The 26967-nt window shown below is 32.4% G+C and overlaps 1 protein-coding gene across 1 annotated transcript in view; it reads left to right on the top strand.

Moving 5' to 3' along the window:
- MMP16 (matrix metallopeptidase 16) overlaps positions 1 to 26967 on the top strand; it is a 406453-nt gene that overhangs the window by 1271 nt on the left and 378215 nt on the right. The gene's annotated exons all lie outside the window — the stretch shown is intronic.

Raw genomic sequence — 26967 nt, 5'->3', positions numbered from 1 at the left:
TGGTAAAGCCAAGAAGGTGTAACTGTCATTTGTTTACTTTGATAGTTTGGGAGCAGTTAGGCACAAAGGGAAGGGAACTTGAAGATAAGGATTTGGCAGAACTGTGCTAAAATACCTTTCCTGCCATCAACTCAACAAATAAACCAATAATATATAAAAAGTCCCTGGAGTTATATGAACACTTGGATAATGATAATATTAATTTATCACAAAAATGTTGAATATGAGGACATAGGAGGGTCTTAATAAAGTCTCATCTTTTTGATTTGATTTGATGCTATCATATATTTCTTTGTGATTATTTTGATTCCCCATAAATAATATGGTTTTCAGTTGTTGATATGATAAAATATCAATGTCTTTTTATTAAGACATTGTACTTGTAAGCAATGCCAATACCTGTTGCTCAATATTGAAAAAAAAATTTAAAATATCAACATATGCTCACATTTGTGCAAAATTTATGCCATGCACAGGTATGCAACTGCATATAATTAGTTGTGTGACTATAAATAGTTCTTATTGTACCACATAAGAAGTAAAGATTAGTGTAGGGGGGGAAATCTAACTATTAGGAGACTAAAGTAATTATGGAAAAAGTGAAGTTGAAAGATGAAGAGATTAAATATACATTTTTTTGGAAGACAAGTCACATTTTGAAATCTAAAATATATGTGACCTTTAAAGAAAAAAGAAACTTTTTTTTTTCCTGGCTAAACAGACAGATGGAAGTGGGCTGAAGGTCCAGTCTTTCGTGGTAGTAGATTTGTACTTTCTGAAACGTATGTCATAGATAGCAGATAATGTTTAAATTGATAGATGATTTGTAATGTAGTTCATAGTATAGAGAAATAAAAATAAAAATCTATTGCTTATTATGTTATAAACAAAATGGCCTATTATAGTAGTGGATTTTTGGTAAGAATAAGTTATATACTATATCTATTATTATCAGCAGTGGGAGAGTCAAGAGTGATTTGTATATAATTCTTCACTTACTTTCAAAAATTGTTGGATGGCATTAAAATCCCATTACTTGATTGGGTTTTTCTTGCAGTAGCTATGTAAATCAGATAAACAGTTCAACTAGTTATTATGATAACTGATATGAATTAAGACTTTTATTTATAAAACCATTTTTGTTTTTATTATTAAACTTCTATTACAGTATTCCTCTCCTAAACATATGCAAAACCATGAAATATGGGGGAATGTTTAACTTTAAAAAGAATTATTCCTTTTTCCCTAGAATTTATTAACTAATTTCTACTTTTGAATATAGCATTGGATATAGAAAAAAATCATTATAATAGTATTTAAGGACATTCATGTTATATGAAACACACCACAAAAACTTCTTTGCTAATATGGAAGTTTGCTAAAAAACTTGAGCAGACTATTGTCTTATTGTGTAATATACACAGACATCTTTCTGAAATGTTTCTTTAAGATTTTGAATATATATATAGTTTCATTTTGTGTATAATATTTTAATTTTTCATTTCATAATTGGGTAGCTGGCTAAAATGAAATATTATTGTAAAAGACATAAGATGAAAGTCTTCAATTGATGTATTTGCTTAAACATTAGTGACTTGTCAGGTCCAAAACTTCTGTTCTAAAACAAGAATAATGAATTTCTCATTCATGTCTACTAATTATATCCTTGACATGCTTTTTTAAAAAATTGATTTCCAAGAAGTCTTAGCAGAAACAATAATGATATGAAGCTATTAGTAGGCATTTTAGTACTTTATTTAGATCATTAAATATTTGCTATTAACAATATCAAGAGATTAGCTTACTCCAAGAAAAGGATGAAAATCACTCTTGTCTGTCAAAGCAAAAATTTGACTTTATTTATTAATGGAGTTAATTTTTGTGGTACCTGACCTTTTAAAATATGTTAGAGTTTTGCATAAATCAATATGAAGAGTTAGGAAAGTTGTTTTTGGTCATTTGTTTTGTTTTTGATTAACTCCTACTGTGTCATTTTTCATGGAGAGTGTTATTAAGAAGTAAACATTTCTTTGTACTTTGTTTATTCTGTAATTGGTTGACATATCAGAAGTGAAAATGCTCTACAATAAAACTGAAAGATGCTAGAGATCAAGTCCAAAAAATAGACTTGATAAAGAAGTATGAGCATCCTGTGTAGAAAGGCTGTAGCTACTAACTTCCATTTGTGCTAAAAGGTCCACATTACATCTTCAAGTTATTTTCTAGTTGGATTTGGGGTGGGGAGAAGATGAATTTCAATTGGTTGAAAGTGTAAAGGACTATTTGATGTTGCTGGTAGAATCTTTAGTTACTGGTTGATCAATAATTCCTACTATCCTAAAAGACTTTCTCTCCTTCCCTAGTTCTTTTAAGATAAGCAATTCTACTTTTATGGACTTCCTATTAGATGTAAAGCAACACATACAAAGATAATTAAATACAAAATACATGCAAAATTTAAATAAATCAGATTATATATTAACAAAATGTATTTATTTTTAAGAAATAGTATGCCTTTTCTTCTGAAATTTGATAGAAGATACTATGTGTGAGTACTAACTCATCATCATTTAGAGGTGATTTAGACATAATGGAAAGGATATTGGACTTGTAGTCACAAAAAATTTCAGATCTGATCACAGATCTAAACTATATATCTTGCCAAACTCGGGCAAGTAATTTAACCCCTTAAGTTTCTCTCTCTGAAAAACAGGGACAAAAATGCCATCTTTCAGGATTGTTATAAGGATAAAAGGATATGATATTGTAAAATACATTTATGTACACATATTACATATTGTTATCATTAATTATATAGTTTTTAGAAATTAAATATTTTGGCAAATACCTTTTTACTTTTATCAAAACAATAGAACTGTATATAACAGTAATTGTGATTTTAAAGTGTTTTTTAATGGGGAAATTAAAACATAAAACTTTGAATGATAAACATAGTAAAATGTAGTGAGAAGATTAATCTTCTTGAACAGTATGTGTTGCATATTCTATGTCATATTCTATCATTCAAGAGAGTTTTCCATAATAAAATATTATGTAATTTAACTGTTGCCATTCATTTATTTTGGTTATGGTAGTTATTCCCAAAGCGAGTAAATGGTTTCCTTTAACAACTTTGAGATTTGTGGCTCGCCTTGTGGATTTATTTGAATCTAAAAAGTTAGTGCTTAATTTGGGCAGCTTATCTTTGCATATTTACTCATCAAGGCTTTGTATGAATTTATATAATATGTAATATTGTACCGTACTTAAAACATAACCAAAGAGGCAGGCCATTTTGAACCTTGTTCATATTTTGCACCGATCATCATAGCTGTTATTTCCTTTAAATGTAAGGGTAGTGGTCATAGTACAAGGTTTATCACCCAACCCATTTCAGTCACATTTAGATAAGGAGAATGATTCTTTATGCCTCTTTCTAGGATTATTTAGTGGAATTACTTGAGCTATTTTTCACCTAGTCAAAATCAGGAAATTACTTGTCTCTAATATCCAACTTTGCTTCATGAATCTATACTCTGGCAGTCTGGTATCATGTCCACACACAATTTACACAGGGATAAAGACTCACGAGAAAGTTCTGAAGTTTGAAGAGGAAAACTAGAGAATGTATTCTGGAATGAACCAATTCTTCCTTGCTCCACCAGAGGCAAACTTCAGTTGGAGGGAAGGGAAAGAGGTAATTTACCTGGGTTTGATTCATAAGTAGATTTACCAGAATAGGTGAGGAGGACATTTTCACTATCCAAGGAAATCCAAATAGAAAGGCCAAAGGGCTCTGTCCTGCTGTCCAGATAATGGAATTCTGCTTCCTAGAGGGAGATTAAATTCGTAGTTTCACATCTCTAGTCAGGTTAGAAATGGCAAACCTACAGTTCAGGTTTTTTTTTTTTTAAATATGATAAGTAATGTGCATTTTTTTTTAGCAGAATAGATTTTCAGTGCACTACCCCAAACTATTCTTGTTTATTGATGATTAATTTTAATTCATTAGGAAGGGAAAGACCTATTTTAATCTACTTCATTAACATTTCAGTGTGAGACAAAAAAATATTTAATTCTTTATTCCTCAGTAAGAGGTTGTAACTTTCTGAATCTTTCCCCCACTACATTTACCACTGAAACCCTTCATTTATGATACACTTCATTGTACTTTCAGAGACTTTGGTCTAGAAACATAACTTACACATTTTGTTAAGTTCAGCCATACCTTCTTTCAAAAACTTGACTTCATTGCAATGTACTCTGCTTTTTTATTTTATTTTAGTACTATGTAAAGTTAAAAAAAAAGTCTTCTGATTATTTTTTCCAAAGGCCTGTTTTTACTTGTTCATAATCTAGTCCTTTTCTCTTTACCTTAGGTCAAGAATAATAGCACTTAACATCTCATTACTGATAGGTCTATGCTTAATTATCATTGATTCCCTTCCCCACCTCTAAAAGAATAATAAAACTATTTACCTTTTCCCCTTCCAACTACTTTTTACCCACTAAAGGATAAAGTTGTGGTTAAGCTAGTGAGCTATTTATACTAAGACATTGTCTTTAAAAAAAAAAAATTGGTTACATTGGGATGTAATGGAAAGAAGAAAGGACTAGTAATTGATATCCCAACTCTCTGCCATTTTCTATGCAATATTGGGGGAAATATTTAAATTGATGGGTCTCATTTTTCTCAGTGATAAGTTTGAATCACCTGGCTTCCTCTTAAGGTTTTACAATATAGAACCCCAAAGTCAAGGGAAAGGAAGTATCTAAGACATTTATCTCTGGTACTAGGAACAATTTAAATATAGAGCTTTGATAAATGAGAAGTTTTTTTTTTCTTCAGAAGTGTGGATGAAGCCCACATAGCATAAAAAAGATATACTATATAATTTAAGGTTACCATCTATTATTAATGGTGATAAAATTTTGGAAATAACCATGGATTTTTGTTAAGCAGGAAAATCAACAAAAATACAAAATACTTAGCATCATATTTTATAAATATTAAAAATATTTACTTGTTAAGATTTTTAAAAATCTTTAAAAACATAAAGTAATAATTTTTAAAAGCTCGTTATCTACAATTGATGTTTAAGTCATCAAAAGATCAGATGAAAAAGAAGCAAAATACCTAAAGTTCAATATTCCATTTAATATTTTATCTATTTTATGGTCAGATAAGAGAATTTATATATATTCATACATACATATATACATACATACATACATACATATATGTAAACTTACCTCATATTAAATATAATATGACAAATTTTTTTCTCCTTTTTATTTGGAACAGTAACACTCTAATTTTTTTTCTTTGTTTTATAAATCAATTTATGAATGAAGAAAAGTTTAGGTGCTAGATATGTGATGATATGGTGATTCTGGATTGCCTTTGCTTTCTTTTGGAAACTTATTTATGGACTCTGAGTTTAGTCATTGGACCATATGGATATTGATATTGTAGTACTAGTTTTCTTTAATATGTACTAATGACCTCTCTTTAGAGCTTTTCCTGGTTGTTCCTTACCTACTCCCTGTTTGTCAGAGTTTGGACCAATGGGTCTGCATCAATGAAGCATTCTTATCTCGCCTCAAAGTTACAAAGGATCAGTTGGAAAAGATTATTAATGCTTTGACCTGACTCCTAACCTTTGGCTAGTTGCTTTATCTAGATGTAGTATGCAAAAAGAGGCTAGAAGAAATTGTTGAGCTTCTTGAAGTCTCAAATGGCTTGGAGTAGCTATTTAGTTTATATTAAGGATGGACACAATTTGAAATTGTTATATGTAGCAAATATCTAGCCTATCATAGATAGTGAGTTGAAATTAGTTTGTACATATGGGTGTAAAATGGATTGAAATATTTGTGGGTCATTTGGCACCAGCAATTACATAGAAAATGAACTAGGAAGAAAAGTTATACTTGATTGCCAGAAAAAAAATCTATTTGCTCCAGGCATATGAGTGAGGGAGTGTAAGTATAATGTTGCAGAGCTGCCTTAAATAGTCTATCCTTTTTAGGTGTAGAATCAGGTCAAAAATTGTACATTTTGGTGACTCTACATGCTTTTCTGGTTCTACTTGAGCAGAAATAGTTTAGTTTAAGTTTAACTTTTGCAGAATTTTAATTCCTTTGGCTGAACTTTATGCTTTAAATTTAAAAGGTTAATTTTAAAAGCTGGATTCTGTTAACTTATAGACATCTTGTTTAGTACAGTAAGATCTCATTGTCATGGAACAGGCCAGTTCCATGTGAACTTTAGTTAAAGTCATTATGGCTCATTTTTCCTAAAAGGGAAGAAATAGGAATTTTTTTCTTCAAGATTATATTTTAAAATGTTCTATATTGATATAAGCATGTTGTCATATGTAAGATTTATACTTTATTTTGTGGAAACACTTGACCATGTTTTCAGAGTCATATTTAGTACAAACTTTGACATAAAACAGTAAAACAGAACCCAATTTAAAGGAGCAGAAGCACTTGCTTGTGGAGGTAAAATGCACCACTTGTTTCTTTCTTCCCATAAAATCTATACAGAACTTTTAAAATATTACATGTATAAAATGATTCTGTATTCTTTACACGAATCAAACTTTTATTTTAAGTGAAAAATTGGATATTGTTAAGTGAAGGTGGTAGATAAAGGAGAATAAGAGGTGAGTGGCATAACAAATCAAACAATTGATTAGAAATAGTTTTTAGAAAGATAGCTTCATAAAAAGAAAATTGAGACTTGGCTAGGGAGATGAGTGGCTAGCATAAATTCCATTTAAGTAAGATGTGGGTTTTGCTGTAATTATTTAGTTATATTCATTGTTTGTAAAGCTGTTATATTAACTCTATTTCATGTCCAAAAATCACATGCACCTGATGTGATGTCAGTGGAATGTATGCATGTTTTTTAACATCTAGCTTGTTGGAGAATCAGCCAGATTCAGAATGATGTAAGTGGAGGTATTTTTTTTCCATGGGAACTTTTTCACAGTTCAATTCATACCATATGTTAATGGTTTGTTATTGTTTAGGATGATTAATTTTTTTTTTTTTTTTGGAGGAAGGTCTAGGTTTCATACATTGCCTGTTCATGTTGAACACTGCCCATATAATTACCTCCTGTGATTCTAATGCTTATTTCCCCTGATTTGGGTATTTGTCAATTCTATACTTTTGTTATATGGCAAGATCATAAGCTGATGGATAGGTGGGGCATAGAGGTTTATGGAGAAACCACTTTTTTTTCTCTTCTCTTTGAATGTAGTAGAAGAGATTCAAATAACTTCCAGAGTCAAATTCATACAGAAAGACACGAACAAAATTGAAAACAAACTTGCTTGGGATAAGATATTCTCAGTAATGGTTAAAGTGCTCAATTTATGATACAGATATCTTGGGGGCTTTATATATTTGCTTTATAACAATAATTCAATTGACACAAGATAATATGTGGTTCTCATTGTCATCTGTTAGTGTTAGGGAGAAGCTACTTCCCTCAAGTTTGATATTGGACAAATCTCTTAATTAGGCTATGCATAAGTTTTTTTTTTTTAATTTGTAAGATAAGTGCACATTTAGGGTTTACTGATTTAATTGGTAAATTACATTTATTGATTAATTATGGTGTGTTATGATGATGTGAGGAACTGAAAAAAATTAAACTGTCAAAAGATCTTCCTCTTTATAACATACTTAAATACCAAAAGGACCAGTAGTAATGTCCTGAGATATAAGGAAGTTTGTTGTACATAAGTGATGTGCAGAAGAATGAAAATAGTAGACTAAAGTACTCACTAAGGATCATTAATGAGAAGATAATTGGATGATTCTAGTGGAGGGAGGTGGTGATGGTGGGGAATCTTTTGCTTTACTTGAAACCCTACAAGCTATCTACCTTAGTAATCTTTAGGTACATAACATAACCCGATTGCTCTGTGACTTCATTCCTTACCTACAAAATGATTGTTAAAAAATAACTACCTATCCTACTTAATAGACAATGCTAAGAAAAAATGAAATCGTATACTAAGGATCTCTCAAAAATTAATGTAGATGTGATTTATTGAAATATAATGGATTCCCAATTAGAAAATTAACAGGTTCATGATATCAATTTCTCCAAATGTGTAGCATAGGCAAAAACCTTTACTGCTGGAGTTTGCCCTAAGAGAGTACAATAGATCTAAAATGCCTTATGCCTTTGACTATATTTTACTAACATGCTGCCAAGGTACTTCTTATGCTACCCCTAAACCGGTTTCATTAAGCAGTAATCAAATCAATACCAACATTTTTATTTTATTTGTTTATTTGGGGGGGGGAGGGGAAGGAACAGAAGGAAAGTGGATGAATTTTTCTATGGTCCTACTGAGCCATCCTGGTGACTTTCCAAACTAAAATTCCCTGGCTGCCACTTCCCTAAGTGTGCTATTTCCTTGTATAAGAATGTAAAATCCTTGAAGGCAGGAACTACTTCTGAATCTATAGAATCAAGTACAATTCCTGGAATAATGGATGTATTCTTATGCTACAATTGAAGTCATTTTCCTCTGCTCTAAGAATAGAGTGAAGGTACAGTACTCCTTTTTTATTGTAAGTTTTACTAAAAATTCTAAAATTCTACTCCCTCTGAAAATTACAGATAATTTTCATAGGAAGGAATATTGAAGCTGCTATTAACATTATAGTATAAGTGTGGAAGAGGAAGAGCATTCAACTGTCTACCAAATTGCAGTTCTATAGAGCCAATGTTCTGACTTTGTCAGGGGTATGCCTGTGAAACCTGGATAGTTTACTAGTACCAAACTAGAAACTGGAACTACTTCCATTTTGTCTTAGAAAATTCTGAAGATCACCTGGCAAGATAAGATAAAGGATAATGTCTTCTCTTGAACTGAACTGCCAAGCATTCAAACTACAACACAGAATGCAATTTTATGGGCTAGCCACATAGTCTGAATGCCAAGCGTACATTTAGCTAAAGATTTATTTTATGGAAAACCCATATAAGACAAGAACATACATGGATGTCAGAAGTAATACAAGCATACTCTCACAATCTCTCTGAAGAACTCTAGATTGTGAGACATGGAAAATGTTGACATAGGACCACCCAGCATGTGGAGACTTCATTAAAGAAGGTGCTGTGCTCTGTGAGCAAAGCAGAACCTAAGTAGCTTAAAATAAAACCAAACCAAAAAAAAAAAAAAAAGAAGAAGAAAAAGAAAACTGTAAATCTAGAGAAATCTCTATCCTTAATGTTAAAATGGACTATCTGTTACAACCTATGGTAGAGCCTTCTGAACTTGTTAGACTGATTAGCCACAGTTAAATACTATTGTACTTGATTCTAACAAAATGCTGTCATTTTGGTTTTCTTCAAGTACAAAGGACAGACAAAAACAACAATATATTATTTTCTATCATATTCCAAAGGAAATGGACTTTTTCTAGGACTCTAGGCCAAGCAAAAGTCCAATAATTAGAAGCTATATGGAGGCAGATTTTCTCTCAATTTAAGCAATAAGATAAATCAAACAAAAAACACATCAACTTTCTAAAAGTTAGAAAGGTAGTGTCACATTTCACTTGAGGTCTTAAAGCAGAAGCTGAACAGTCACTTGAATACTGTGTTATCAATGATATGCATGTTTTATATATGTATTAAATGTGAGGATCTCCAAAATCCTATCCAAATTTAAAATCCTATTAAGATAATGACCAAATTTATAAAATTACCTTATTTTCTTTTTATGAAAAATAATCTCACAACCTTCATTCATAGATGCTATTTTCTCACCTTTAACTGTTGTCCTCGAATCCATTTAGAGTTCTCTATGTTTCTTTGAACAATGTAATTGTAGAATAGTCAGTGACATGTAGAATGAATGACTTGTGACTGAAACAAGGGACAGAAAAGGCTCAAACATTGTACAACTTTCCTTCTTTAATACAATTTTCTGCTTCTTGTAAGGCTCAGTATCAACTTTCTGACTGAGAACAGATAAGCAAAACTAAGTTTTCTCCCCACTCTCTAAACTCTATCTGACTTGGATCTTCTTTAGGGAAAGTGAAGATTGGTAAGTACTTCAGTACTGGTAAGATAAATCAATCAATCCATTATTTCTTATATTCAATGGGGAAAATAAACTTTTTTATATAATTTGAGGTTTGTAGTAGAACTAACCTTTTTATTTATTTATTTATTTTTATCAAAGTAGTTGAAGAGGGCAACCTGAAAAAGCTTAGGAATTGCAAGTGATATTTTCAAATCAACTTCAAAAAATATGCATGTCCTATTATTTTTATAATAGTTATTCCATGTTAGAGCTGAGTCTTTTTTTTAAATCTTGTTTTCACATCATTAAAGTTGATTGATATTGAGAAGTAAAGAATGGAAGAAATTTTGAGTTTGTTTTAATAGGGATGACAATTTTGTATCCAACTCACTTGCTTTGTACTGTTTTCTTTCTTATTGTAATTTATTCATGCTCTCTCTCTCTCTCTCTCTCTCTCTCTCTCTCTCTCTCTCTCTCTCTCTCTCCCCCTCCCTCCCACTTCCCTCTCCTTCCCTTCCCCTTCTCCCTTCTTCAACTTCATATTCTTAATATTTTGTACATTATCCCTCGCCTATCTTTTGTCTCATCGTTCTGAAAGAACCAGGGTTAGGAGGTATTTCCAGGGCCAGATGATCAAAAATGTACTGGGCACAATTCTTGTAGGATCAGATCTTATAAAGCAAAGGAGCAAGATTGAGTTCATGTGGTGGGAGAAGTTTAGGATGAGTCTAGATAGAGATTAGAGGGGGATCTAGTCAATGTGAATTAAAGGTTGTCTAGTCATTACAGTAAATTACAGTTAAAGCTTTTTTCAATGTGATAATAATATAAACAATAGTAAAGGTTGCTTGTTGTCCTTCATTCTCAAAGAGGATTAAAATGACATCACTATGTTAGAATCAAGTTAGTATGTAATCATTCAGAAGTAATCATTCAGAAATTTCCTAGAGGGAATTTATATTTAGGAATTACTGGACTTTAGAAATGGATTGTAAAGTATTTGTCTGGGAGTAAAGTATAAGAAGACTGGAAAGATTGGAGTGGGTTAGGTTATTAAGAACTCTGAACACTAAACAGGATTTTAAATTTGATCTTGGGGGAAACAAAGCCACTGGAGTTTATTGAACTGGAGAGGTAGGGTTGACATGGTTGAAACTGTGCTTTAGGAAAGTTACTTTGATGCTGAATTGAGGTTGGATTGGAGTGGGAAGAGAGCTGAGATCCTTATGCTAAGAGTGGTACAATCTCCCAGTGTTGCCCTTGGAGAGTCTGATAACTGTATCCTCATACTCCTTCATATATGTGACCATATTGGCTGACACTCATTCCTTTGTGTAATTTAGTTTCCCTTCTCTTTTTCACTTTAAGCTTGTTCTTTATGATGTTATATGCCTTGTTCAGAACGATATGATAATAAATGTGTTTGTAACTAACACCAGACCTCAGAGGCAGAGTTCTGACTCTTGGGGAGTTTCCCCTCAGGTGTAACATACTCTATCCTCCCCTATGAAATACATCAATTATAATAGTTCTATTCCCTACAATAATAGGGAAGGTAGAGAATAAGAAAGAAAACCATTACCTTCCAGAATTGTTGTGAGGATTAAACAATTTGTGTTACCCCAATTCCAAAGTCCATTGCTATGGGACTTTCACCTTATTAGTGGGGATCAATGTCCCTTGCCTGAATTGGTGTGGGGCAGAATTGACAGAGAGGAGAACTCACACTCTACCAGTCTTCTTCAAACATTAATTTTTTCTAGTTTTGTATTGTCTTAGGGTGCTTTTGGTTTCTAGATTCCAGAGAGAAGATGGATGATGTCAGCCTCATTTCAGGTTGCTGAAGAAAGAGACTCTGGGAAGAAGCTGACATGAAAGGAGCTGGCTGTTTCCATCGTGTCCCTTTCCTCAGCTTGCTACACTATAGACCAGGGGTCCTCAAACTTTTTAAATAGGGGGCCAGTTCACTGTCCCTCAGACTGTTGGACGGCCGGACTATAGTATAAACAAAAACTTTGTTTTGTGGGCCTTTAAGTAAAGAAACTTCATAGCTCTGTGTGAGGGAGATAAATGTCCTCATCTGGTCCACGGGCCGTAGTTTGAGGACCCCTGCAGACTTTGGGGGAACTTCCCTTTAGGTGAGATTTGGGACTGCTTTCTCTTGATGAAGCTGAGTTACCTGACTCCTAATGGGAAAACACCTTCATTCTGTTTTACCTAGTCTATATTGTCTTACATATGCTTTCTATGATTTCTGTTTTTCTATTCGGATAAATGAATTAATTAATATTAATAATAATATTCTTTATTATAATGAATAAAGCTATATTCATTAAGGATCATGGTGTGGATATAGAGTTTGAGGTCTATTTTACAACACTGATCAGAGTTTATTTTTAAACTGAGAATAACATATCCTGTACTAAAAATATTTAAGAGAACAAATGAATGTAATTCTAGCTCAGTATTCCCTCTCTCTGAGAAGACTAAATCAGCCTCTAGCCTTCAACCTCCTACTTCCTCTTCTAGCTGGAATTAAAATCCCCTTTGGAGAAGGAGGTGGAGGATAGGCTAGAGATATCTCCTTTTGAGTCACAAAGCAACATGCTGGGAATTTGCCTTTGCTACATTTGTAAAGCATTGAGTATAGTACCTAGTACATAGTGGATGCTATATAAATGTAATTACTATTTGGATTGTTTTTGGAAGATTTAAAGATTATCTGGCAGGATATGATACCAGACACTGAGGTTCAAACTAAACTTTTAAGCATTCAAACTCTATTGCAGAAACCACAACTCTGTTGGGCTGGCCACATTGTTCAAGTGTTAAATGCACACTTGCCAAAAAGACTATTTTATGGAGAACTCACATAGGGCAAGCACTGAGAAAGTGATCAGAAAAAGTGATGTAAGGAGGTTTTCAATGTCTTTCTTAAGAACTTGAGAGTTGATTGTATGATATTTGGAGACACTGGCATAGCACCACCTGGCATGATGTGCCCTCCTCAGAAAAAGTGTTGTGCTCTATGAGAAAAGCAGAATTGCTTTCAGAATTTATTCAGAACACCAGATGTGTAAAGTTAGAGAATCCATCCCAAATGTTAACTAAGTCTATTTGTGACCTACTTGTGGCAGAGCATTCTGAGCTCTTATTGGTTTGATCAGTCACAGTCAAACACACTAACTTTATTCTAACATAGTGATGTCATTTTAGTCCTTTTTGAATATGAAGGACAACAAGCAACCATTACTATTGTTTGTATTATTATTATATTGAAAAAAGCAGTAGTTTGTTAACTGTAAATTAATATTATTACCTATTCTTACCCAATTCCTTTATTACATGACTATATATAGAGGCCTAGATGCCAATTGGGTCAGAGTTACTTTTTTTTTTAAATGATACTTGTTTTTGATTTGCCTACTTCTTGCATTTGAATACCAATGAAAGGAATTCCACCTCTCTGTTACACATGTGAGAGTAAAAGAAAAAGGCTGAAAAACTAAAGTAGAGAAAATAAATAAAGACAAAGATAAAGGCAGAGATTGACAGAATGAAATACATAGAGATTGAAATGGAGTCCAAGTTTATGGTTAGTTTTCTAACTCTATTAGAACACGTAAAGCCACTTAGCTCACAATGAAAGAAAAGTTTACTCAATGAGGAAATGTTGAATTGTAAAATATTTATACAAATAATAAAATAATAGACCGTATATATACACACACAAACTAAAGAGCTTGAATAAATATTGTAATTTATTTTATATGTCTAGGTAAACTTTTCCATCAGTGTTATGATTTCAAATGAATATATGTATTTTGTAGATTTCTAGTTTTCCCTTCATGGGGAAACAGTGTAATATAGGAAAGTATTGGGTGTAGAGAAAAAAAAAAGACAAAACAAAGCAAAATACCTGATAGTAGGAACCTTTGTTGCCATTATTTTTTAGATAGTTCTTGATAGATCATTTCCCCTCTCTGAATCCTTCAGAAGCATGCAGATTACAAAGATGATCTTGTTTGTTTTATTTATTTAACTTTAGGTGAGGCATTAGGCTTTAGTGACTTGCCCAGGGTCACACAGCTAATAAATGTATCTGAAATTAGATTTGAACTCAGGTCTTCCTGACTCCAGGGCCTGTGCTCTCTCCACTGTGTCAACTAGTTGCCCCCAGGATACAATAATAATGGAGTTTTATCCCTCAAGTTTGATATGAGAATCAAATAAGATAAACTCTAAAACATTTTGTAATTGGTAAAGTACTTTATGAACACATACTATTATTATAGTTATAATAAATAACATTTATGTAGCATTTTAACTTTTACAAAGTACTTTACATACATTTCACATTTGACTTTGTAGATAATGCTACAGAGTAGGTACTGCAAGCATTGTTCCTTTTGCAGTTTTTTTAAACAGATGAGAATCCCAAGATTTAGAGGGAATGAGTGATTAGCATTTTATAAATTCATTTCTCTGGGAAGTAGTGGCTTCTACTTTTCATCCTTTAACATTTGCTTTATAAACGTTGCTTCTCCCACACACATACATACACTTCTTGTTGTCATGTCAGGGTACTTATATTTACCTTTGCATCAATGTTTATTCTTTTGGACTGCAAATATCAGTTAATCAACTCATTAGCATTTATCTCCTACAGACTATTGTGCTACTACCATCCCACATGTTGAGAGGAATTTGATAGCAACAGCAATTAGAGAAGTAGAGAGCTTGGCTTCAGAAAAGGTTTGTACATGAGGTGAGGAGATACTATATTTAAATACAGACTAACAAATAGAAGATCATTGTGGGCTATAGTTCAGAAGAGGAGGTTCCACAAAATCTTGCATATTTTTTCTCTCTAAGGGAGTGTTTTGGGATCACAATTATGTGATTTGAGGGTTAATTACAAATTTACAAATGGCTAGAACTATAGGAGTGTACAACATCTAAAACTCTTCCTTAAGAAAAAATGAAAAAGGAGAAATCTGTATGGTAAATTCTACATGGAACTATCCATTGTTGGGACCCTTATGCTGGGATTTTAGCAAAATAATACTTTAAATAAAGAATATATATATATATATATATATATATATATATATTAAATACAAATAATACAAATAAACATAAAATAAATAAATATATGAGTGAACGAATAAATAAATAAATAGGTAAAAATAAACCTTTTAAGATTTCAAAGAAATGGGTTATAAAAAAAAAAAAACCAAGGGCTTTGTTTCCACCATTCTTTTTCCTGGAGCCTATTCCTGATTTAACCTAAACAGGCCATCAAAGCATTGATATTTTCATAAGCTCTGAAATAACATACTTAAACACTCAGGAGTTTTATGTAGATTTATTCGTGTCATACATGCTTTTCATTGGAAAACAAAAAATTCAATTTGGAATAAAGTATGTAAGTTCACTATTTGAACAGAAGAGGTCAGTCATGAGAAAGTGCAGTATTCTGTTTCCCATAAATGATATTTAAATTGAGACCAGCTGCTCATCAATTGAACCCTCACCCAAACAACACTGAATTATTTGTTTGAATAAGGCTATTTCCCTCCTTCCCTCTTCCCCACACCTCTAACTACCTGTAGAGAAATTGAGACTTTAGTAAGTTTAGTAACCATTTTGTAATATCATAAGAATGCTTTAGAAGAAAGAAAGGAAATAAAAAGTGCCAGGAAAGTTTTAAGTATGTAGATTTTTTATTTTTATTTGAAGCACAATTTCTTGACATTTGTGTTTAGACCTACTTTTCCCATTATATTCCTCTCCTTTCCCAGTTCAGAGAGACATGCTTTAAACAAAGACATTTTAAAAAAGAGGAGCAAAAAGCAGTTCACTAAACTATCAAGTCTAAAAAGTCATAAATATTTTTAATGTTCCATATCTATTTTTGCCCACCTCTGCAAAAAAACAAAACAAAACAAAACAAAACAAAAGTAGGGTTGTGGGGATGGGAAGACTCTTCTTTGGGGCCAAGCCAGGTCATCATATTTCTCAGCATTCCACCTCAACTATTTTGTTATATAGTCTTGGCATACTTTGTTTTCCTAGTTCTGTTTCAACTCAGTTCATATGTCATCCTAAGCTTAACTGTATTCACTGTATTCATTTTTTCTTACATCACAGTAATATTCTTTTATTCAAGTGCCATAACAATTTTTTTAGACGTTTATCACTGATGTACATCTGTTTTGCTTTAGGTTCTTTGCTTCTTATAAGAAAATCTTGCTATTAAGTTTTTTTTTTATTATATTGAGATTCTTACCTCAATTGATGTTTGCCATTGACTTCCTTGGAAGTCACTTCCTTGTTGTGACAAACAACATAATCTCTGGATCAAAGGGAATGAACATTTTAATCAACTTCCTCACTTATTTACAATTCATGGCTCTGATATTAATGTGCCCACCTTTCTACAATGTCTCTACCATTGACTATTCCTATTTTTGTCATCATTGCCTATTTCATGCATGTGAAATGAACTCATAGAATTGTTTGGAATCAAAATTCTCTAATTTTGTGTGACATAGAACATTCTTCCATATACTTGTGAATGTTTATAATTATCCTTTGAGAATTATTTATTCAGATTCCTTAACCACATATCTATTTGGGAGTAGCATTTAGTAATATATTTCTGTTACTTGCCCATCTATTTTACATAAGATACTGTCATCAGAAATTTTTAGTATAAAGATTTTGACCAGGCAATCCCTTTCTTTCTTACCTTATTTGAGTACATTTTATACAAGTGAATTTCTTAAAAAGAGTTTAGAAAGAAGAATTAGGAATTATGTATTTGCTTCTGTAATTTTGTCTGGATTTAAAAAAAAGCAGGTAAGCTAAAACATTACGTCTAACAACTTAAAAATATGTTTAAAAAATTTAAATATTCATTTTCTATCAGAGTGGATACACTAACCATTTTTGGTTTCATTCTGTGACTTCATAGGTGTGTGTATGTTTTGTGAAGGTACAGATCATATCCCTATTCATACTTTGCATTCTTTGATTTTTATGTAAATTTTCCTATAAATCTCTGTAGAAATTCTTTTAAACATTTTTGTCTTTTCTAATCTCATGAAATGGATGATACTAATCAAATAAATAAATAAATAAAGTTATTTTTAGAGTATCAAACACAATTGCTTATTTATTATGTATCAGTCAATATTATAGATTAACAAAACAAAGTACATACACACACACACACACACACACACACACACACACACACACACACACTTGCCAGGCCTCCTTTATTTTTATTTCTGGTTTTATATTCTTCTGATATTATAGACTTTACCAAATTTGGTAGTCTGGGAAATTCTAGGTGTTTCACATTTCTTTTTTTAACATGGAATTCAGAGATATTTGCTTGAAACTTCCCTGGGCCATATCTTGATCTATACATAAATATGACAATTATAGTACAGTATCTGCTTTCCAGTCTGTTCTCGTATTTCCACAATTTAATTTTCCATTTTTGCTTTTCTCGTCCTGAAGGGACTGAGAAGCAAGGAATGTGCATGAAGAAGTAGAGATTCAGTATAAATTAGCAGTATTTATGTGGCCACCAAAAAAAGAAAAAGAAAAGGAAAAAAATGTTATTTTAGACTGTGTTTAGAATCACAAAACTAACCTCAGTGACCATTTTGTGCATCTCATATCTGAAAAACAAATCTCTCACTCACATAGTTCACAAGTGGTTATCCAACCTTGACTTAAAGCTTTCTAATGAGGGGGAACCCATTATGTCTTAAAGAAAGCCCATTACACTTGAGGCAGTTCTAATTATTAGGAAACGTTTCATTACGTTAAGAAATTTGCCTGAGTGCAGTTGCCACTCACTGTTTCTATTTCTTTCCTCTTGGTCTAAGCAGTAAGAAGGATTTTTCTTCTAGTTATAAGTCCTTCAGATATTTGATACATGATTGAGAAGTAATAAGGCAGGATAATTTAGATCCTACCCTTGACACATACTAGCTATATGAACAATGGTAAATCATTTAATTCCTTAGTGCCTTAGGCAAGTGTACATAAAAGAGTGGAGGTTGATTTCTATACTGAGAGCTCTTAGGAGCTCATTATCAACTCATTATAAATCTTTAAGAAAAAAGTTGGAGAACCTCTTATCAGATACCCATTGGACTACACATTGCAGCAAGGATTCCCGTTCCAATATGGATCATCCTACGTGAACACTGAAGCCCTTTAAACTCTGTGATTTAAGTAAAATGGAAATTCTACTAAAAATATGACACGGTAAGTTTACTTTACCTGTACAACCTATGTTGCCCCTTTCAGTCTATTGGAAAAATTCTTTTCTTTATTCCTTTTTTTCTCTCAAATGACTTTCAAGGCCCAAAGTTTCATTATCCTACATTTTTCTTGTCTTATTTTGGTGTTAACTATCAACTTTTGTACACAATTCTCATTCTAAGTCTTAGCACTCTTGGGGATAGTCCTGCTATCAGTCTAACACTGGGACTTTATGGTATTGGCTTAGTTATGTAAAACAGTTGCATTGATTCATAATTTCCTAATATTTGGTTGATATATGTTGATAAGGTATCTTGATTATACAATGTAAATAAACTCTGGATTCTTGTTGAAATTAAGATCTCATCTCAGTTATAGAATACTTGACATTTACAAAATTGTAACTAAGTACTGAAGAGAAGAGGAAGATAGCATTAATTTCCCAACTTTAAATCTTCTTCAAGTTTTATTTTTATAGTAGAGAGGATGGGAAATATGGAAAAGGGAAAAAAATAAGCATTTTATAGTGCTTAGAATGTAATAGGTACCATGCTAAGCATTAAACAAATATCTCATTTGATCCCCACAACAACAGTGTGAGTGATTTGCTATTATTATCTCCATTTTACATTTTAGATAACTGAGAAAAACAGATATTAAGTGACTTCTCCAATAAACCAGAACCAGCACCTCAATGTCTGAGGCCATATTTGAACTCAAGTCTTCTTAAGTCCAGAGACAGCACTCTGTCAACTTTGCCACCATGTTTGTAGGTAATGAGTGATCTTTCCCTAGACGTTTTTAAATGAAGTCTTTTTTTATTTTATTTACTTTTGCTGAGGCAATTGGAATTAAGTGACTTCCCCAGGATCACACAGGAAGTATTATGTATCTGAGATCAGATTTGAAATTAGGTTCTCCTCATGTAGAGCTGGTGATCTATCCACTGCACCACTTAGCTGCCCCTGTGAAGTCTTTTTTTTTTTTTTTTTTTAAACATTTAACTATGGTTATCCTTTTAGTAGTAGTGGATGAGAAATTTGTGATTCCCTAAGTATAAGAAACTGTTGTAGAATTATTTCACTTGTGTGTGATTCTTCTTGACCTCATTTGGGGTTTTCTTGGCAAAGATTCTGTAGTGTTTTTCCATTCCTTCTTAAGTTCATTTTATATAGGGTTAAACAGAGGCAAACAAGTTTAAGTGACAAGTGAAGCCTTGATGATCATCTTCATTATTGGATATTGTAGAAGAGATACTTGGATTGATACTGGTTAGACTAGATGGTTTCTGAGGGCTTTTCTAACACTTGGATTTTGAATTCTATGACAAAATAAAATTTTGGATTTCTGTTGTCTCTCTAAAGATATGCATCCATACCAATGCTGTCCTTCTCTCTAATGACAAGCATCCATACCATTGCTACCCTTGTTTTAGGTCTACTTAATCATGATACTAGGATACTATAATGGTTGGGGATCTAGTATGTTGTTTAAATGTTTAGAGACATAATGCGTAAGATACTTTCTGATTTTCTTTAAAGCTTCTTTAGTATTTCCCCTCTTGATTTCTGTTTATATGTATAACTTTTTTCTTATCAAAGAAAGCTTCTTTTCCTAAATGTATGCTATGATTTTGAAAGCATTTTTATCCTTACAAATTTTGCTACAGTTCTGCCAGATATGATTGCAAATTTGAGATTTTTTATTTTAGTTAATTGTAGAAATTATGTAGTCAGAAATTGTGTTTTCAAATGAAATGGAAAAGATATTTTAACTGACCACTAATAGCAAAGCAAAACTCTGTTGTTGAGTTGTTTTAGGCCTATTTGACTGTCTGTGACCCTTTTTGGGTTTTTCATGGCAAAGTAGTTTGCCATGTCTTTCTCCAGATAGGAAATTGAGATAACAGGGTTAAGTGACTTACATAAGGGTCACAAAAGTACTATCTGAGGTCCGATTTGAATTCCTTTTTAATTCATGGCTAACTCTCTATATATTGAGCCATCTAATTGCCTGAGTAAGAAGTTAAGATATATTATATTACAATTCTAGGCTTGTAATTAACTATGGTTATCCTTTTAGTAGTAGTGGATGAGAAATTTGTGATTCCCTAAGTATAAGAAACTGTTGTAGAATTATTTCACTTGTGTGTGATTCTTCTTGACCTCATTTGGGGTTTTCTTGGCAAAGATTCTGTAGTGTTTTTCCATTCATTCTTAAGTTCATTTTATATAGGGTAAAACAGAGGCAAACAAGTTTAAATGACAAGTGAAGCCTTGATGATCATCTTCATTATTGGATACTGTAGATGTTATATTGTAGACTTTCTCTTACATCAATGCAACAATATTTTAGCAATTTTTTCTCTCTCATTTTACTTTATAATAATTTTTAAGACTTTAGCATTGTATTTTGAATAAAATGGGAGATAATAACTGCATAATAAGATACATGTGCGCTTGATGTCAGCTTTAAATCATTATTCGCAGTTTCTTTCAGATTTACTGTGGAAAATTCACTTGAAGTAAAGTGTAATAATTTGAGATGGGAAAGATCTTTTAGATTATGAAGATCATCTCATCAAGTGTTTAGCCTAGTCTCATGTAAATTAATGAAGAGATTAAATTTAATATACAATTCAATATCCTTTACCATTTAAAACCTTTTCATTTGTACATTTATTTGTTTAGCATTGAACCCAAAGTTTTCTTTATCTAATTTTTCTTGTGTTATTATTTAGAATGAATATATTGGTGGTGTTCCTATCTAGATAGAGGAAGAATAGTACAAGGTAGAGTTCATGCTACTATCTTCTGCATGTAAATAATTACCTTAATTTTTTAACCAACATGTGTTTTATGAAAAACAGATTAAAATTTGGAGAACATTTCTAAATACTTTCCAAAAACCACCATTTTTTATTAGATTTGAGAAGCAATTTTATAAAGTATGGTTTGAAATTTTTTCTTTAATGGACACAACATATTTTAATGTGGTATAGAGAAAAGTGAAGTGGATTTGAAATTAGAGAACTTGCAATTGCATCCTGACTTTGCTAGTTAGGATCAAAATGTGTTATCTTTAGCAATTCACTTAGCCTTTCTTGGAGTTGCATAGTCTGCTTAATTAAGAGGTTGGACTACATGACTATGAAGAAAACTTACAGTTTTAAATCTACAATCACTCTTTGATTTTTACTTATATTTTTACCATCCTGAAAATCATCATGGCATGGTGGATAGAGATCTGGTTATGGAGGTAGGAAGACTGGACTCAATTCCTTAAACGTATACTTTCTGGTTGACCAAGGGAAAGACATTTTCTCCCTGAGCTAGGAAACTTGGTATTAAATGAGAAGAAACTGACTTGTTAAAGAAAGTTCCTTATTGAGAGTTCCTTACTTAGATGAAAGCGAGTCAGGAGATTAGACTATAAAGGGTAGCATCAAATCAATTCACCAGAGGGTTGTGTAGGAAAGAATATAGACAATTTAGATAGGAAATAGTTTAAATAGGAAAAGTATAATCAGTATAAGGATGATGACTTGGAAAGGATCTGTAGATGGAAGGATTGGAAGTTATAGGTTATTCAAAATTTTGGGGGGATTGTATAATGCACCGGAAAAGATGAAATAATAAGATTATGATCAGATAAAATAATTTCAGTATTTGGGAATATGAACATATAATTCTTGCTAGGTATGGATGGCCGTATCAAGGGTATCACCATCTGGATACAGTTGAGTTGGAGTGGAGGAATTACTGTGATGAGAACTGAGTAGATTAAGGATGGGAAATTAAGACATTTAAGGAATAAATCACTATGCATACTGAAGTCAGTATAAAGGCAGAATCTGGGGTACAAAGAGACTGTGAATTAACTACTGAACTGATTAAAAAATGAAGGAGAATGTTCTAACCACCAGGTTTGGTATTGGGCAATACATCTGAATAGTGTTAATCACAGATGTGGAGAGGTTGCTTAAATGACTGAGATAATGGGAAATTTTAGAATTGGTGTTTGAGAGTAAAGAGTATTCTGAATTCTACATAATGACTGCTGAGTCAAAAGACAGGAGAAAAACTCTAATTAGTATGCATGATAGGATAAAAACTAATCAGTGTCAGTCTCAATACCAATAACCCGAACACAGTGTCAATGGAAACAATAAAATCTCAGTTAAGTGCAAGAAGATAAAAGAAGTGAGAAAATAAGTTTTAAGATGAAAGCAAGGATGTTAATTATGTAACAAACATTCCAGAAGACATTAGAAGGGGTATACTTCTAGTTCAAAGGTTCACTGGGGTAGGCATTATCTCTATAATTGATAGAAAACAATTTTCAGAAAATGAGCACACAATAAAATCTATGGCAAGGTATTTTTAAAAATAATACAAATTAGATATCCTAATTCAAGAACACAAATTTGACTTTCTATTTATTAGTAACACTTGGTAAAATTAGTTTTATGACATGACTCTGGAAAGATATATATCATTCAAAATTACAGAATATGTGCAAAGAGGGGTAGGGCATGGGTTAGATTTTATTTAAAAAGTGAGTCAAATTTATAAAAAATAAGAGCCATGCCCCAGTTGATAAATGATCAAAATATATTTTTGTGCCCAAAGGGTTATAAATTCATGCATATTCGTTGACCTAACAGTACCACTATTAAGTATGAACACCAAAAGAGATAAAAAAAAAATGAAAAAGGAGCTATACATATTTATAGCAGCTTTCTTCTCAGGGCAAAAAAATGGAAATTGAGGGAATGACCATCAATTGGGGAATTGTAATGTCTGGGCTAGCTTTCTGGAGGGTCTTAGGATAGGCCTTGGTCTTTAGATGGAGAAGTGATGAAGGCAGGAGAGTCACCATGAAGCTGGTCAAAGATGGAGTCCCGAATGTTCTCTGTGTCTGTGTCTGTGTCTGAGACTCTTCTGTGTCTATAGCTAAGAGACTCCTTCCCAGTCCTTTCAACCCTTAAATACTTCAGTATGATTACATCACTACAACAACTGGGCATGTGCCACCATTACATCACCATATCACCTTAAGTATGTGTTTGGAGAACCATTATCTGACAATGAGTAGGTGCTTAACTATAAGCACTCTCTTGTCCTTTATTCAAAGTATACCTTTTCAGAGTTCTGGTCCTCTATAGGGAATTGCTGAAGCAATCATAGTATGTAATTTTCATGAAATATTATCATTCTATGGGAAGTGTTGAGCAGGATGCTCTCAGCTAAAAATGTGGAAGATTGTCCATGAACTCAAGCAAAGTGAAAAACGCTGTATACAAAGTAATAGCAATGTTCTAAGATGACCAGCTATAAATTACTTTGCTATTTTTAACAATACAATGATCCATGAATACTATGAATAATTTATGATGAAAAATCCTATCCAGAGAAGAAACTGATTGTGTCTGAATACAGATTGAAGCATTTTCTCTCTCTCTGTCTCTCTCTTTGTCTCTCTCCTTTCCTTTCTCTCTCTCTTTCATTTTATTTTTCTTGAGAGTTTTTTTTTTTTTATAATTAGAATAGGAGATCTATATTTTCTTTCAAAACATGACTTTTATGAAAATGCTTTACATAACTTCACATGCAGTTTCTTAATGGAGGCTGGGGTGGGGGATAAGAGAGAGAATCTGGAACTCAAAAGTTTTAAAAACAAATATGAAAAAATGTTTTAAATGTAAGTGGGGGAAATTTTAAATAAATAATTAAAAAGTATATGTGCACATGAGAGAAATGTCAAGAACTAAAAGGAGAAAAACAATGGTAAAGACAGGATCATTATTTTTTAAATATAGTAATGTTCTAAAAAATCATGAAATCTAATCAGCCCATTCTATCAGTAAAAAATAAATAAATAAATAAAGTTCAGGTTGATGAAGTGAACTGCTCAAAATCATAGATATTATAATTAACAGTTAGGAAATGAAATCAATTCCTGAAAGGAAGATTTGGGATTGATATAGGGATGGTTTATGGGTATGTAGGTAAGGGAAGTGGGGAATGTAATTATTGAATGCCTTCAAGCAGAGACTGAATGATCATTTATGGGCATCACAGAGAAAATTCCTGTTTCCGTATAAGGTGGACTAAATAGCATCTTAAGGGACTTCAAATTCAAAGATACTATAGTTTTCTTATGTTTCATAAAAAATTTTAGGTTTTTGGGTAGCACCTTGATGAGTAATTTGTCAGACATGTTTTAGAAGAGATTTCTGCCTCTGTGAGAAATTAGTTTTTGGCATTTTACTTCCATTCCTAACTGAGTGGTTCTTGGATTTTGATGAAAGTTTGATAACCAGTAGTGTAAAATTTAAATTAATTCATTTTAATCTTTTCCAATTTATTCAGACTTAATTAAGGGCTTTGCTATGTGAAATTTCTTTCTTTTTTTCTTTTTTTTTCTTTTTATTTTCAAAACACATGCATAAGGAGCAGCTAGATGACACAGTGAATAGAGTGCCAGTTCTGAAATCAGGAGAACCTGATTACAAATCTGGCCTAAGACACTTAATACTTCCTATCTGTGTGACCTTGGGCAAGTCATTTAACCCCACTTGCCTCAGGGGGAAAAACATGCATGTATAGATAGCTTTCAATATTCACCCTTGCAAAACCTTGTGTTCATTTTTTTTTCTCTTTCCCTTTCTCCTACCTCCTCCTCTAGACAGCAGTTAATCCAATATATGTTAAACATGTGCAATTCTTCTATACATATTGTCCCAATTTTGCTGCACTAGAAAAATCAGTTCAAAAAGGAAAAAAAAATGAGAAAGAAAACAAAATGGAAATAAACAACAACAAAAAAGTAAAAATACTATATTGCAATTCACACAGTCCCCACAGTCCTCTGTCTGGGTGCAGATGCCTCTTTTCATCACAAGACCATTGGAACTGGCCTGAATCACCTTGTTGAAAAGAGCCACAAGCATCAGAATTGATCAACGTATAATCTTGTTGCTGTGTACAATATTCTCTTGGTTTTATTCACTTCACTTAGCATCAGTTCATGCAAGTCTCTCCAGGTCTCTCTGAAATCATCTTGCTGATCATTTATTATAGAACAATAATATTTTATAACATTCATGACCCATAACTTATTCAGCCATTCTCCAACAGATAGACATCCAGGGAAGAGGGGAGATAAAAAGAGGGAAACTACATACGATGATGAGGCAAAGGAAACCTATCATATATGAGGGGATGGAATATTGTGTGAATCCTACTCTCATCAGAGTTGGCTCAAAGAGGAAATAATTGACATATTTGTTTTACAGAGATTTTTCTCTTATTTCATTAAAAAGTGGGAGAGGCAAAGGGAGAAGGAAAAAGAGTAATAAGGGAAGAGTACAAGAAAGGGGAAGGGATTCAAAGGGAGGAGGGAGGGATACTAAAGAGGGAGAGCTGCGTGATGTAAGTGGGAACAATAAGTTTAATACTAGGGAAGAAGGGAAGGAGGTCAAGAAAAAGAAAAGTATAATCTGGGGATATTAGGATGGCAGGAAATACAGAATTAGTAATTTTAACCATAAATGTGAATGGGATGAAGTCTCCCATAAAGAGGAGGCGGATAGCAGACTGGATCAAAAGTCAGAACCCTACAATCTATTGTTTACAGGAAACACATTTAAAACAGGGAGATACATACAGAGTAAAGGTAAAAGGCTGGAGCAGAATCTATTATGCTTCAGGTGAAGTCAAAAAAAGCAGGGGTAGCCATCTTTATATCAGATCAAGCAAAAGCAAACATTGATCTAATTAAAAGAGATAAGGAAGGAAACTATATCTTGCTAACGGGTACTATAGACAATGAAGCAATATCAGTATTAAACATATATGCACCAAGTGGTTTAGCATCTAACTTCCTTAAAGAGAAGTTAAGAGAGTTGCAAGAAGAAATAGACAGCAAAACAATAATAGTGGGAGATCTCAATCTTGCACTCTCAGATTTAGATAAATCAAATCACAAAACAAATAAGAAAGAAATTAAACAGATAGACATCCACTCAGTTTTGCAGTTCCTTGCCACTACAAAAAGGGCTGCTACAAACATTTTTCACATGTGAGTCCTTTTCCCTTTTTTATGATCTCTTTGGGATCCTGGTGCAGTAGACATTGCTGGATCAAAGGGTATGCACAGTTTGATAGCTCTTTGGGCATATTTCCATATTGTTGTCTGTGAAATAATTTTAAAGAAAAATTAAGAAAACAAATTTTCTGGGAAGGACTATTTTAAATATATGTAGTTTATGCTCTGGAACTACTATCCCCATTTCTACTTACAGTGATGAATCCCCAAGCAACTCATCACATCCAGGCTCTAGATTTAGTCCTGATAAATTGGAGGTTATCCTTCTAATGATAAATCTCACAAGCCTCTTAGTATGCCCCTCTCTTTCAACCTCATGAAATCTATTGATATCAAAAGTAACTTTCTAAAAGTCAACAACATCCTCTCTTACAAGTATGTAAAAAGTCTAGCTGAAATTGACCCAGTCTTAAGAGTGCAAATATTGTCATTTACAGCACATAGAAATTGATTTTTTTTTGCTGAAAAAGATATTATCTTTTAGCATCTTATAGCTTGT

The sequence above is a fragment of the Antechinus flavipes genome, chromosome 1 (genome assembly GCF_016432865.1).
Source record: "Antechinus flavipes isolate AdamAnt ecotype Samford, QLD, Australia chromosome 1, AdamAnt_v2, whole genome shotgun sequence".
Taxonomy (NCBI): domain Eukaryota; kingdom Metazoa; phylum Chordata; class Mammalia; order Dasyuromorphia; family Dasyuridae; genus Antechinus; species Antechinus flavipes.
The sequence above is the reverse complement of the archived record's forward strand: the minus strand, read 5'-3'. Positions and strand labels throughout refer to the sequence as shown.